We start from the raw sequence: 15,350 nt of genomic DNA on the forward strand, positions 1-15,350 counted from the left end.
TAATTTTAAAAGTTGAAAAGTAATCTAAGCACACACACACTTTTCGCACATCATTATTATCGAGGATTAGTACTTTGAAGTTAAAAAGATCGCCCTTCTTTAGTGTTAAGAAAAACCGAATTTTTTATTTAGTATATCACCTTAGCATTAGCCTAGGTTCAATCCAATAAAGGTCGTTTGGTTCCAATTAGGTGCGACGTTGGGGGTAGGATATTCTATTTTGGTTAGAATCACGATAACCTAGTTTTCAGTGACATATCAGGCTAATATCTAGACTGACCTGATAGGAAATTAGAGTTTACTTCAAAAAAAGCAATCGACAGTACTAAAAGTCCCTATTTTTATTACTTGATCGAGCCATTCCAAATAAACGTATCTTTCTTTATGTACTTTATTTACTCTATCATTAAAACTAGAAAACGTAAAAAACCACAACCTTACCTACTTGTGACTTTCTCCTAAAAGTTTACTGATATGTGAAATCGTACTCTAAAATGACTAGCTAAAAACTTAACAATTATCACACAATTACAGGCAACTAAAATCCGATCATGCAGTAACCTATAAGTAATTTGACCAGTTCGTTCCACAGAGAGCAGTTTAATCGAGATCTTAAAAACTAGTAATTATCCTAGAAGTTTAGTAAAAAAAATTTGGTTTGTGTTTTAATTCACGCAATCGACGTGAAGCAAATGAAATGAATTAACAATTAAGAGAAAATGGTGTCCACTTCAATGATTCACTATCGATATGGAATGTTCTTGCGATTATTACCGATTGTTATGTCTTTAATATAGTTGTATGACTTCTCACAAAGTATTAATCAATCAAAGTTAGTAAACTCACATAAACCTACTTCAAAAGATTAAACTATATTTGATAGAAACTAATGAGACTTGATTTGGACTAAACTAACGTAAAGTCCTAACTATGACAATCATTTGAGATAGTTACACTGTTATGTAGTTCACAACTCTTTCAATCACCAATTAAATCAAAGACACAATCACTTGAAATCACTTATCTAATTGTCTAGATCACCTAAGTATTGAAGCATAAATTGCATCTCAATTTAACTTACATTAAATGATTAACAATCTATGTAATTGAATTGAAAATATAGAACATACATAATAATGGATCTTTAAAAATATATAACATACATAATAATGGATCTTTAATCAAACACAATCAATTTCAATCACAAGACATTAAATCCAATTGATAGAACAATCCAATATCTATAGTTTCACATTCAAGCAAACACTCAAACTATTTAGCGTAGCATATTAAAGTTGCAAGAAACAAAGAAACAATCAAAACAATAAGTATTCATGATTACAATGATAAAACTAATGATTAAATCGAGTACCGAAAGTAATAAATGATGGAATGAAAGTAAAGGGCTAATCTTCAATGGTATGATCAAGGTCTTCAAAAAGCTCTCCAAATCGTAGCATAAAAACTGCACACCCCAATTAGGGTAAAAACCTCGTCTATTTATAGTTGATCAAAAAGTTACCAGACCAGGCCCGCGTCGCGACCGCGATGGAGGGATCGCGACCGGGATCATGCATTTGCATCGCGACCGTGATTAAGGAGTCGCGACCGCGATTGAGCTGTTTTCGATTCCTCCATGTTCTGTTGATGTATTACGGTCAGGATTCAGCTAGTTGCGACCGTGATGAGCTCCAAACTCAATAAAACTTCAATTTTTCGCGTTTAAACTTACTTTGAGCTTATATATAACCAATACTCAACCAAAAACAACCAAAACATTAAACCAAAGACCTCTGGAGCTAAAGTTATCATTTTCTCTCAAATTACCACAAAAGTCTTAAAAATCTTCGCAAAAAAATAACAATAAGGACCTAATATCGTGATATAATATATATATAATTTGAGCGATATCAAATATTTCACACTTGAACCTTGCTTGTCCTCAAGCAAGTCTATCTTCGAATAATATCACTAATGTAGAAATAAACACACTCTGACAAGTCTTCAAAAATTCGAAAAATCAAGACATACCGATATCATTCTTCAAAAGCAATAATTTCATATCGTGTAGTCTTCAACATAACAAGCACAAGGTTCAAGCCTTCAATTAAATACCGTCTTCAAAATCAATCATGTGATTACCAAACAGCTTCATAACCAGAATTAAGAGCACCACGTATGGAACCAAGAAAAATTTGGCCTTACGAAAAACAAGACCTTAAGAAAGCCATTTTATATTTTAAGAACGGGAAAACTAGCTAAGCTTTTACACTAAACCAGTTTTCCGGAAATTTTGGATTTCAAGGTTATGTGCTTTCAAAGCCATCTCGGTTTTGAGACAGCCGTACGGACAACTGTTAACCCGGTATATTATCTAGGATAAACTACTTCCTGGTTCGAAAATGATGAGATAACAGTTGTCTTGGGCTCAAAAGGCGGTGTGCATACAAGCCTTCCCGGTTGTAGGACAGCCGAACGGGAAGTTGCCAACCCTGTATATCACCGAAGTGAACTACCTTTCGGTTCAAAGGCAATGAGAAAGCAATTACCTTGTGTGTAAATTTTTCGGGGGGTCTATTGCACGAAACCTGAAAGGCTTTACTTTCAAGCAATGGTCTTTTGAATTTCAACTTAACTTGTAAGACTTTACTTACAAGTTTCGAAAGACTATACTCCCTAGGAACGACATAGGAGGACTCGGTTCTCCCGGAAGTGTTTAAACACTTGTTTATTTAAGGTCCTTGGACCCCACTTCCCACACATCTATCTTTTATGCTAGTTTTAAGAAAATGTAGGAAGCAGATACTACATTCTCGTATTTGAAAAGGGTACCATGGCTTTTAACCATGGCGTGTGTTGTATAGCAACACTAGCACGAAGCCATTGCTCTTCATTAAGAAGACGGCACATGTTGAACCTCAAGGCTCCTCTTCCCACAGTACGATACATCGGTATAACACATCGTGAAATGATACATTAACCAATGTCAGTATTAAATGATGTAGATTAGGAAGTCTCCTACACCAACTAAGACGGCATTCAGAAGACTTGACTTCCTTCATGGATGCACTTGAATCATCCTATAATTTGGATTTTTAAAATCCTGGAAGACTTTGCTTCCTTATTTTTAACTAAAACTTGCTCACAAAGTTCATAAAATTTTCAAATTAGCAACAAATGTCCGCGAGGATTTATCCCCCCCACCCACACACACTTAAGATCATGTAATGCCCTTTACATGAAATCTGACAAGTAAAGATAAATTCGAGAGGATAATAGTGAAAAGGGAAAAAGAAAAAAACCCGAATTTTTAGATCCGGAGATCATGGAGAGACAGTGCACGATGACGCTGAACTTACTGCCAGCATAAGAACATCGACATCCACTCGAACATCAATCACACAATTATCATCAAATGCAATATAAGTTGATGAACTTAATGCCAGTCTTTGAAAATTAACAGCATGTGAATCATCATAACCTGCAAGTAAGAATAAAAACTACTCATGCAAACGATGGGGTGGTACCACCGCGATACCGAAACGCCCCATCAAAGTATCCAAGTACATAGTTTTACGAATATCAAATACAGTTATCCAAAATACAAAACTGAAAATTAAAAATAGTCTTAACAAGCACACACGCCCATCATCATAAGAGCTGCTCAAGAATCCCCAGAAGGACCCATCACTAGGTCTGGGGTTTTGCTGATCCTGATGCTGCTGCTGGGACTGCTGGTGCTGTTGCTGCATCGCAAGCTGGTGGACGGCTTGAGCTTGGGCAAGAGCTGAGTCATGATCATATGAAGGATAAGGCATCCCTGAATGCTCCCAGTCAGTTCAACCCGGACCAACCAGTTGAATGAAGTTATGCGGGTCCTGGTGGTAGAGATCTAAGGAATGTTTAGTCCATTGCACATTTTCCCGATACCTGCTTGATTATACCAAGTATGCTCAAAACCGTGGTCAACATGCTGACGAAGCATCCTGTTCTTCTTGTCATAATATGCTCGATCTTCCTGACTATGATTATCGACGTAATCTCTCATACCCGTAAACTGCTCCTCAGTATGAAGTATCATCCCACTAAACTGGTTCGTAATGAAATCACAAGTCAAACCAGTACCATTAAAACTACCTGCTTCGGTCATTTCCACATCAACACCAGGAGGCACATCCTCCTCTTCATCTGGATCTGCTAAATCTGCCTCAGTCTGAGCATGCGTACCCGTATACTTACAAATCTTCTTCTTCTTTCGCACCAACACTTTACACCCCTCATAACCTAGGCACCCAGCGCGCGTGTACTCTCATTCTCAATTTCAGCAACCTGAATACGCCTAACATTCAGAGGCGTGAGAGAAAGATTCAGAAACTCAGTAATCAAGGTAACATAAACTACACCGCTCAACAGGCTGCTGGGTTTAAGATTATGACCCTACCCGCAAAGAGACTTTGCAACACCATATGGAATGTTGACATTAACCTCATCTCGCAAACAACTAAGATAAAATAAATTAGCGATGCTAACTTTCTCGGTATTCTGCCATCTCTGATTAATGGTATTGGCAATGAACCGCTGAATGATGCGAGACGATTGTCTTTGATTAAAGTGTAGGAGCTGCTACTTGCTTGGTAACTTCGCTTATGCGTCATATTGTACCAAGTTACCTCATGCTCAAACGAATTAGTTAAACGCCTTCCCGTATCCAAACAATCCTCTAAAATATCTTCATTCACCTGTTCGTCCTCATAAATCGTAAGTGCATTAGCCATGTCCATGATAGTCATGGAACGCATTTGACCCCCCAATTGAAAAGTCATTAATGTATCGGTGCTAAGATTTGCGATGGGAACAAACTTCGCGGTAGAAAAGAACTCTAAACACCACACTTTATAAATTAGACGATCGAGATGGAAGAACTCATACCAATCGTTAAACACGATACGTTCCCGAGTATTAGTATAATATTTTTGAACCGACATGTCACGAACCTCTTCAGCTAAACCAACCTCCTCAAGAGGTTCCCAATCAGGATAACGGGTAGACAAGAACTTACTACGATCGCAAACTAAATAAGGAGGTAAATCCTTATGAAGCTTATGAGCGCGCAGATGAATGGGTGCCATAGGCATAGATTATGAAGCACTTGGTCGTTTAGTTCCCTACAAAAATAGCCAACATACACAAGAAACCAAATGGGAAAGACAATGTTAGCGTCAGTTAAAAACCAAATGATATTTCAACTTCCACATTCGTTTTCATGTTTGACAAGTGATATCGCATATTTAATACGCGTTTTCCTTAGCGATATCGATCACATTTTGGTCCTTTTGGATACGATTTGGTGTTATTTTGATAAGTGTTATGAAAGTTCGAGTTCTAAGACCAAGAAGATGAAATTTGAAGTTATTTGATGGTTTTAGTGGTTTTCTATGTAAACGAGTGAAAGAGATTGGTTCGACGCTAGTTTGGATGGATTTAGTGAGTTTTTAGGTCCGAAATCAGCAAAATGGGCCTGGAGCGCCCCTCAGAAAGGTGGAGCGCCGCTCCACTAAGGCAGGAAAAAAGTTCGAGGGGTTTTGGAAGTTAACAGATCAGAATTTAGCTATACTGAGCGCCGCTCAACATTTGGAGCGCCGCTCCACTTTCAGCCGGCTTCATAATTTTCCTATTTAAAGCACGAATTTTTACCCTAAATATCATATCTTATTCCCAGACGATTTGCAGCAGCTTTTGGACGAAAAAGTGATTTTTGGGGAATCCCAAGATCATTCTAACACTTCAATCATTATGGGAACGTGCTTTGCTTCATTCATCGTTCAAGATTCAATCATTAATTAGGTTTTTCTCTTTGTTTCAAACAATGAATTCTTCTATTATTTTGATTGTGATTTTGGTTTTAGCCATGCTTATTGGCTAATTATTTAATGTTTGTCTAGATTGAATATTCGTATGTGTTTGGATGATACTTTAATGTTTAATTTGATTAATGCATGATAATTATGAGTTTTGATTAAGAACCATTCTTATGGGATTTGATTATTGTTACTAGGCTTGATTAGTGATCTTGTTTGAACAAAGGGAACCCTGTTTCAATTTAGTGAACTAATTTCCAATTGATTTATCTTAACCAATTGAGTGCTTACTGGACAAAGGGGGTAAACCGGGTAACATAGATTGAACGAAATAGGGGTGAATTGTGTGGAGCGAACGCGTAACCAATTGAATCTTAATCTTATAATTAGTTAATTACTAAGTCACAAATGAAAGAAGTCTTTGGTGAGAGGGAACTCTAAGCCAATAAATCCTAGTTTGACGTGTTTGCTAAAAGAGAACTCTGGGTAAACCGATTCTGTAGTTGCATGTATTGATAAATAGAACTAGAGCTTAATAACAAATCATCCGACACTACGAATAGGAGATCTAGGCGAACATTCTTTTATCTATTGAATTCAAATATCTTTACTTTTCATTGAGTCTGCATTTATTTTCTATAAACTTAAAAACATAAAAATATTGTCTTTTACTTTTTATCTATCCTTGATTTGGCTAATCGTTATATAGCCACAAAATAAATTATCTCGTACTTTCAATTTTTATAGATTAACTCAGTTTATTTTTATTAGTTGCAATCTTAATTCTCACGTTTAAACTGTCCTTGGAACGATTTAGGAATTACCAACTTTATACTATTGCACGATCTGGTACACTGCCCGTTAGTGTGTAGTAATCTTTAAACTGCCATTTTCCAGAAATAAATTATATACTAGATTTTACACATCAAGTTTTTGGCGCCGCTGTCGGGGACAGTTGTGTCGAAAATTAAGATTTTTTATCTAATTGTTCTTAGTTTAGTTTTAATTATAGTTTATTATTATTATTATTATTATTAGTTTATCCTAAATTGAATCGGTGCGTTTAATCAGTTGTTAGTTGTGATTTCGCAGATAACAGGTAGTGCATGCCACATGCGCGTTCTTCAGATTCTCCTATTCTTCAACCATTTGACGAACCCGAAAGAGTTATTTAGAGCATTAAGTCAAGAGAAACAGACTACAGTGGATTCATTAGCTTCTTCAAGTGATAATATAATTCATTTGAGTAGTAGTGCTGAGACTGTGGTGCCCGATACACCACCTAAAATCCACGAAGCAGAAGCCTCTTACATTTCATTAGATACTTTCGAGACTGAAGAGATGGCTGATCAACCACCTCGTCCTCAGACTATGGCAGAAAAGTTGAAGGCCACCCGAGCTGGCCAAGGCAATTCAATTACTCAACCAAACATCACTCAGCCTTTCCAAATCACAGGGCCAATTCTGAGTTTGATTTCTTCTGATTACCAATTTCATGGCAAGGATAGTGAGGATGCTAACGAGCATCTTCGTATTTTCAATGATGTTTGCAACTTATTCAAACTGCATGAGGTTGCCGATACTTCGATCAAGACAAGGCTTTTTCCCTGGACTGTTAAGGGAGAAGCTAAGTGAAATGACCCGTCCTAAACCATCTGGACGAATACATTACATTTGGTTACATCGCAAGGTACTTGACCTCTATATGATACATTTTATAAACATTGCATTCATTTTTAAAAGACAAACTTTCATTACATCGAAAGTTGACGACATGCATACCATTTCATAATGTATCCAACTATAATTGACTTAATAATAATCTTGTTGAACTCAATGACTCGAATGCAACATCTTTTGAAATATGCCATGAATGACTACAAGTAATATCTCTAAAAATAAGCAAATGCACAGCGGAAGATTTCTTTCATACCTGAGAATAAACATGCTTTCAAGTGTCAACCAAAAGGTTGGTGAGTTCATAAGTTTATCGTAAACAATAAAATTCATCATTTTGATAGACCACAAGAGTTAAATACAGTACACCTATCTCGTGTACGAAACCATTTTTCATAATGCTTAGCAGAGTAGGTTCGTATCCTTTTCTCCCCCGTAGGTTGCCTCGCGATTTTCAATAATCGTGTACATATCTCGTGCACAAAACTAATACACATAACCTGTGTATAAAAATCATTCTCTCGATACATAACATTCATTTCGATTTTATTGCTGAACATGGTAACCGACCTTAACATATAATGCGCATCAATAATATCCCCAAAACAGAACATCTCGTCTGTATAATATATAAACTTTGAAGTACTAAACACCACGCCCACTAGCTCTTTCGTCTAGTGAACATTCTGGGTGGGGGTGTTAAACAAGGTAGCTACCTTTAGGATTCGCATGAATTAGGGCCATACCCGTTTCTAATTCTTAGGTTACCAAGCAATAATAATCAGGGGAAAAATATTCACAACAATTAGTAGCAATTATCACGTCCAACTAATTCAATAATAATCCACAGAACTTCTATCTGCATAATAATTCATTCGAGGAATGTTTTGCTTGTGTCTATCTTGTCAAACATTTATAAAAGTATTTCATGTATTCTCAGTTCAAAATATATTTCAAAAGCATTTAATAAAGCAGTTGTAAAAAAAATAGCGCATGTATTCTCAGTCCCAAAAATGTAAAGAGTAAAAGGGAGCAAATGAACTCACAATCCAATATTTTGTAGTAAAATATTCATACGACGAAACTGAACAATGCAGGGTTGGCCTCGGATTCACGAACCTATATCAATCATATATGTATTAATACATATACTTGTATTCGAATAAACCTATATATTATTATTAATGATATAATTATTTTTATTAATAACTTATTTTCAAAAATATTAAATCTTGTTATGTTATATATATATATATATATATATATATATATATATATATATATATATATATATATATATAACATTTGTTTATTAAAATTAGCAATTATAATAATAATAATAAAATGTTATTTGTAATGGTAAAAATGATAATAATGATAATACTTAATTTTACTAATAAAAATGTTAAAGTTAATAATTTTGTTAATAATAATATTGATGATAGTTTTTAATTATAAATCTCATAATGATAATATCGGTAGTTTTTGATAAAATGAATAATTTAGTAATAATGGTAGTGAAAATAATAATTTTTGATATTAGTACATAATACATAATAATAATAATAATAATTATAACAATCTCATTACTAATGGTAATTGATAATGCTAAAAGCGAACATATATTTCATAGCATTATCCCTCAAGAAAGACAAGCTTTTAGTTGCAATTGTTTTATTTACAAGTGATATTCGTTAAATAATAAAAGGTGAAGACAAAAGACAAATCCGACGAATTGAAGACGCAAAAGACCAAAAATCTCAAAAGTACAAAGTACAATTAAAGTGGTTCCAATTATTGATGAGAAACGTCTCAAAATTATAAGAGTACAAGTCGCAAAACGCAAAATACAAGATATTAAATTGTACGCAAGGACGTTCGAAAATCCGGAACTGGGACCAGAGTCAACTCTCAACGCTCGACGCAACGAACTAAAAATTACAAGTCAACTACGCACACAAATATAATAAAGTATTTAAATAATTCTATAAATTATTTATATATTATATATTATATTAAAAACCATCGGCAAGAAAGAAAACAAGCTCATGTGAGCTGGAAAAAGAGACCATGCGATCGCATGGCCTGGAGGTGCATTTTCCATGTGATCGCATGGCAGTAGGTATCAGGCCACACTCCTATAAATTTGCAGTTTTAGTTGATCAAATATATATCTTTTTCTCTATCTCTCTCACGTATATATATATATATATATATATATATATATATATATATATATATATATATATATTATAAATTTAATTTTAATTTTAAATTCTAATAATAAGGGTATGTTAGCGAATGTTGTAAAGGTGTAAGTCGAAATTCTGTCCGTGTAACGCTACGCTATTATTAATCATTGTAAGTTATGTTCAACCTTTTTAAATTAATGTCTCGTAGCTAAGTTATTATTATGCTTATTTAATACCGAAGTAATCGTGATGTTGGGCTAAATATTAAAATTGGGTAATTGGGCTTTGTACCATAATTGGGGTTTGGACAAAAAAACGACACTTGTGGAAATTAGACTATGGGCTATTAATGGGCTTTATATTAACTAAATGATACCTCGTTAATTTAATATATAGACTTATAATTTGACGTATTTATATATAACCACATACGCTTGACTGGGTACGGTGGGCGGGATATCTATAAATACCAATAATTGTTCATTTTACCGGACACATAACTGGATTAATAGTTAATAGACTTGTTGAAACAGGGGTGGATTACATTCAAGGGTAATTGGTGTAATTGTTAACAAAGTAGTAAAACATTGGACTACACGCAGTCGATAACCTGGTGTATTCATTAAACAAAATATTAAGACCTTGTTACAATTCGAATCCCCAATTAGTTGGAATATTTGACTTCGGGAATAAGAATAATTTGACGAAGACTTCCGCATTTTATGATTATGACTGATGGACTATTATGGACAAATCCGTATGGACATATCAAATAATCCAGGATAAAGGACAATTAACCCATGGGAATAAACTAAAATCAACACGTCAAACATCATGATTACGGAAGTTTAAATAAGCATAATTTATTTTATTTCATATTTAATTGCACTTTTAATTATCGCACTTTTATTTATTGTCATTTTATTTAATTGCACTTTTAATTATCGTACTCTTTAATTATCGCGATTTTATTTTATCGCACTTTTATTTATCGCAATTTCATTATCGTTATTTAATTTACGCTTTAATTTAAGTTATATTTATTTTTAATATTTTACATTAGGTTTTAACTGCGACTAAAGTTTTAAAATCGACAAACCGGTGATTAAACGGTAAAAATACCCTTTTATAATAATAATACTACTTATATATATATATATATATATATATATATATATATATATATATATATATATATATATATATATATATATATATATATATATATATATATATATATATATATATATATATTTATATTTTTACAATCATAAGTTAAAAATATAGCGTTAAACTTGGCTAAGATCCCTGTGGAACGAACCGGACTTACTAAAAACTACACTACTGTACGATTAGGTACACTGCCTTTAAGTGTTGTAGCAAGGTTTACGTATATCCATTCTATAAATAAATAAATATCTTGTGTAAAATTGTATCGTATTTAATAGTATTTTCTTGTAAAAATATAACTATTTTGTATACACCTCTATGCACATCAAGTATTTTTGGCGCCGCTGCCGGGGACACTAAAACGCCAAAAGCGCAACGCTATAAAAAAAGATTTTTTTATTAAGTTCTTTGTATAAAAAAAATATACGTTTTACATATTAAAAATACAAAAATATAAAAAGAAAAATAACAATATATATATATATTTTAAGAGTTTGTTAAATATATATATAAAACTATAAAGTTTCTTTATTTTTATTTTTAGTTTGTAAAAAAATATAAGTGTTTATTTATTATACTTTATATAATTTTAAAAAATAGAAAAAAAATATATGTAAAAAATCACTCGGTCCAGTACTGTTGCAGCCCAGAACCTGGCCCAAAACCCTACTCCATGCGACCGCATGGATTTTTAACGCGTAGACCATGCGATTGCATGGCCTGATCTGACAGCCCTGATCCGAGCAATAATTACGGAGTTTTTAATTATTATTATTATTATTTAATTAAAACCCTAATTAGGGTTAGTGTATTTAAATATTTAGTTTAGTTTTATTATTTAGTTTGTTTTATTTATTTTTAATCTAGTTTTAATTAATATAAAAAATTAATACTTTTATAAAATAAATAATATAAAAGTAATATTTTTATAAAAATTGTGCTTTTTACAACTTTAAGTTTTATTTTTATATTTTGTATCTTTTTAATCGTTTCTTCGTAATATTTGTATTTTTTGCTCGTATTTAGTTTTAAGTTATAGTTTTTGCCGTAGTTATTTTTTTTATTTCTAGATTTTTAGGCTTTGCCGTAAAATCCCTTAAGTGCTTTTTCTTTAGACTAAGATTTAGGTGCTTTAGAATTTTGTGACGCCGTTTTTATATTTTAGTACCTTTTTAAGTAATTACCGTTTTGGATATAGTATTTCTTTTAAGCTTTAATATTTTTAGACGCAACTTTTAATTCTTAGTTTTTAGTTCCTTTTTAAGTTTCGACGCGCTACTTTCTTATTTTTATTTTTCGACCTTTTTATTTTTCGACGTTTTTTCGACGCGCTCTTTTTCTTTCTTATTTTTCGCCGCTCTATTTTTTAGGACTTAGAAATTTTTTTTTTTCTATTTCTTATCTAAAATTTCTTTAAATTTCAACGAAAAATTATTTTAAGTGGTTAAATTGATAGACATCCAAATTTTCTGTTTCGTAGTAATAGTTGGATTTGTTAGTGGCTGAGTTGTGAGCTTCTGATTTAAAGGGTTCTGGCTCCCTGCTGCATCTATTGGCTATTCGAAACGTGGGCAAAAGCAGAAAAGTCTACTATTTTGATAACTTATATAATTTTTTATCTTTTATAACTAATAGGATATTCTGTGAATGCACCGAGCAAAACGTTCACCACCTGTAACTCGATCAAGACATCTAGCAAATATTGTCGTCATTGATTTTTCTTTAGAATCGTCATCCAGTCGACCAAGTACTCTAATTCAAATTTCCGATAATCCATTTTTTGAACCCGACCTCACAATTGAGAATTCGGAGGATATTCAGGGAAAATTCCGAGATCCTGAACCACTAACCTTTCCTCCGGAACCACCAATCATTCAAATGGAGATTGTCGAGGAACAACCCATTAAATCAGAATCCTATAGTGATTCAGATTCAACAAATTCAATCATGGAGAATCTGGAACCTCTAAGTATGGAAGACCGAATGAGAGCTAAACGCACTGGACAAGGTCACGCAATTACTCAACCAGACATTAATGCGCCAGATTATGAAATCAAAGGACAAATCCTACACATGGTAACTAATCAATGCCAATTTAGTGGTGCGCCGAAGGAAGATCCAAACGAACATCTTCGTACTTTTAATAGGATCTGTACTTTATTTAAAATCAGAGAAGTGGAGGATGAACAGATCTATCTCATGTTATTTCCCTGGACTTTAAAGGGAGAAGCCAAAGATTGGTTGGAATCATTTCCTGAAGGGGCGATTGATACATGGGACGTTTTAGTTGAAAATTTTCTTAAACAATTCTTTCCGGCATCTAAAGCCGTGAGACTTCAAGGAGAAATTGTTATGTTCACGCAAAAGCCAAATGAAACTCTATATGAAGCATGGATAAGATTTGGAAAGTTATTGAGAGGATGTCCACAACATGGTTTAGACACTTGTCAAATAGTACAAATATTCTACCAAGAATGCGACATCACTACAAGAAAAGACATCGATATAGCAGCTGGTGGTTCCATTATGAAGAAAACCGCAACTAATGCTTACAAAATTAATGATAACACTGCTTCCCACTCACATGAGTGGCACCAAGAAAAAGATATCGTTAGATCATCTAAAGCATCTAGAGCCGATTCTAGCCATGACTTAGATTCCATTTCCGCAAAGATAGATGCTGTCGAGAGACGAATGGAAAAGATGACTAAAGATATCCACTCAATACGAATTAGTTGTGAGCAGTGTGGAGGACCACATTTGACAAAAGATTATCTCATTATTGAACTAACAATGGAACAAAGAGAAAATGTTTCATATCTAAACCAAAGGCCTGGAAATAATTATCAGAATAATTATCAACCGCCAAGACCAATCTACAATCAAAATCAGAACTATAACCGAAATGTTCCATACAACAACCAACAAGGTCCTAGCAATCAACAAGTATCTAATAATACTTACAATCAGCAAAGACCCGTTTTTCAAAATAAACCACCACAAACCGATGATAAAAAGCCAAATTTAGAAGACATGATGTCAAAGCTAGTTGAATCTCAAACTCAATTTTTCACATCTCAGAAACAAACCAATGAACAAAATGCTCAAGCATTTAGAAATCAACAAGCTTCTATTCAAAATCTGGAACAAGAAGTAAGCAACCTAGTAAGGTTGATAGGTGAAATAAAACCGGAAAGTCTGCCTAGTGATACAAATGCTAACCCCCGGAATGAAACAGCTAAAGCCATTACCACAAGAAGTGGTATTACACTTAAATCACCTGAAATACCTGTAATTTCTGATGACTCTATTCCTACTACACAAGAACCACAATCTGAGCAAGATAAGGAAACAGAACCAGTAGTTGAAAAGGTTAATGAAGATAACACAGTTAAGGCTAAACCTTATGTTAAACCATACCAACCACCACTTTCTTACCCGAGTAAAATGAGAAAAGAGAGACTTGAAGCCGAGCAATCCAAATTCTTGGATATGTTTAAACAAATAAATGTCAATCTTCCTTTCATTGATGTGATTTCAGAAATGCCAAGATATGCCAAATTCTTGAAAGATCTAATCACAAATAGAAAGAAAATGGAAGAACTCTCGGCTGTTACTATGAATGCTAATTGTTCTGCAGCGCTGTTGAATAAAATACCAGAAAAATTATCATATCCAGGAAGTTTCACAATTCCATGTTTTCTGGGTAGTCTTAGTTCAATAGAAACATTGGCAGACTTAGGTGCTAGTATAAATTTAATGCCGTATTTACTATACGCTAAACTAGACCTTGGAGAATTGAAACCAACACGAATAAGTATACAACTAGCCGATCGATCAGTAAAATATCCTAGAGGGATAATGGAGAATATGCTAGTTAAAGTTGGTACTTTAGTATTTCCAGTAGATTTTGTTATTCTAGACATGGAAGAAGATTCTCGAGTTCCTCTCATATTAGGAAGACCATTCTTAAACACGGCTAAAGCAATAATAGACGTGTTTGGTAAGAAACTGACCCTAAGTATGGAGGACGAGAGTGTTACCTTTTCTGTTGATAGAGCCATGCAACAACCGCAATCTGCAGATGATACATGTTATTATATTCAAAACATAGATTCACATGCAGAATTATTACAAGAATTTCCAGAATTACAAGGAACAGAAGAATGTTCGTTAGGAGAAGGAACTGAACCAATTGATGAAGCTGAAATGTTAGCTACACTTATGGCTAATGGATATGAACCAACAACAGAAGAAATTCAAATGCTAAAAGAAGAAGACAGATATCGATATAAATCATCGATAGAAGAACCACCGACATTAGAGTTAAAGCCACTTCCAAACCATTTTGAATATGCTTATTTACATGGTGAATCTGAATTACCTGTAATAATATCGTCTTCTCTTACTGAAAATGAAAAATCTCAACTCATTTCTGTGCTAAAAGCTCATA

At 33.6% G+C, this 15,350-nt stretch overlaps 1 non-coding gene across 1 annotated transcript; it reads right to left on the reverse strand.

Moving 5' to 3' along the window:
* Positions 1–13,228: 13,228 nt before the first annotated feature.
* LOC139887120 (small nucleolar RNA R71) lies at positions 13,229–13,335 on the reverse strand. The gene has a single exon (XR_011772964.1). It is a non-coding gene; the product is annotated as a small nucleolar RNA R71 (small nucleolar RNA).
* Between the last annotated feature and the right edge of the window lie 2,015 nt (positions 13,336–15,350).

Source organism: Rutidosis leptorrhynchoides, chromosome 1 (assembly GCF_046630445.1).
Source record: "Rutidosis leptorrhynchoides isolate AG116_Rl617_1_P2 chromosome 1, CSIRO_AGI_Rlap_v1, whole genome shotgun sequence".
In the NCBI taxonomy this organism is placed as follows: Eukaryota; Viridiplantae; Streptophyta; class Magnoliopsida; order Asterales; family Asteraceae; genus Rutidosis; species Rutidosis leptorrhynchoides.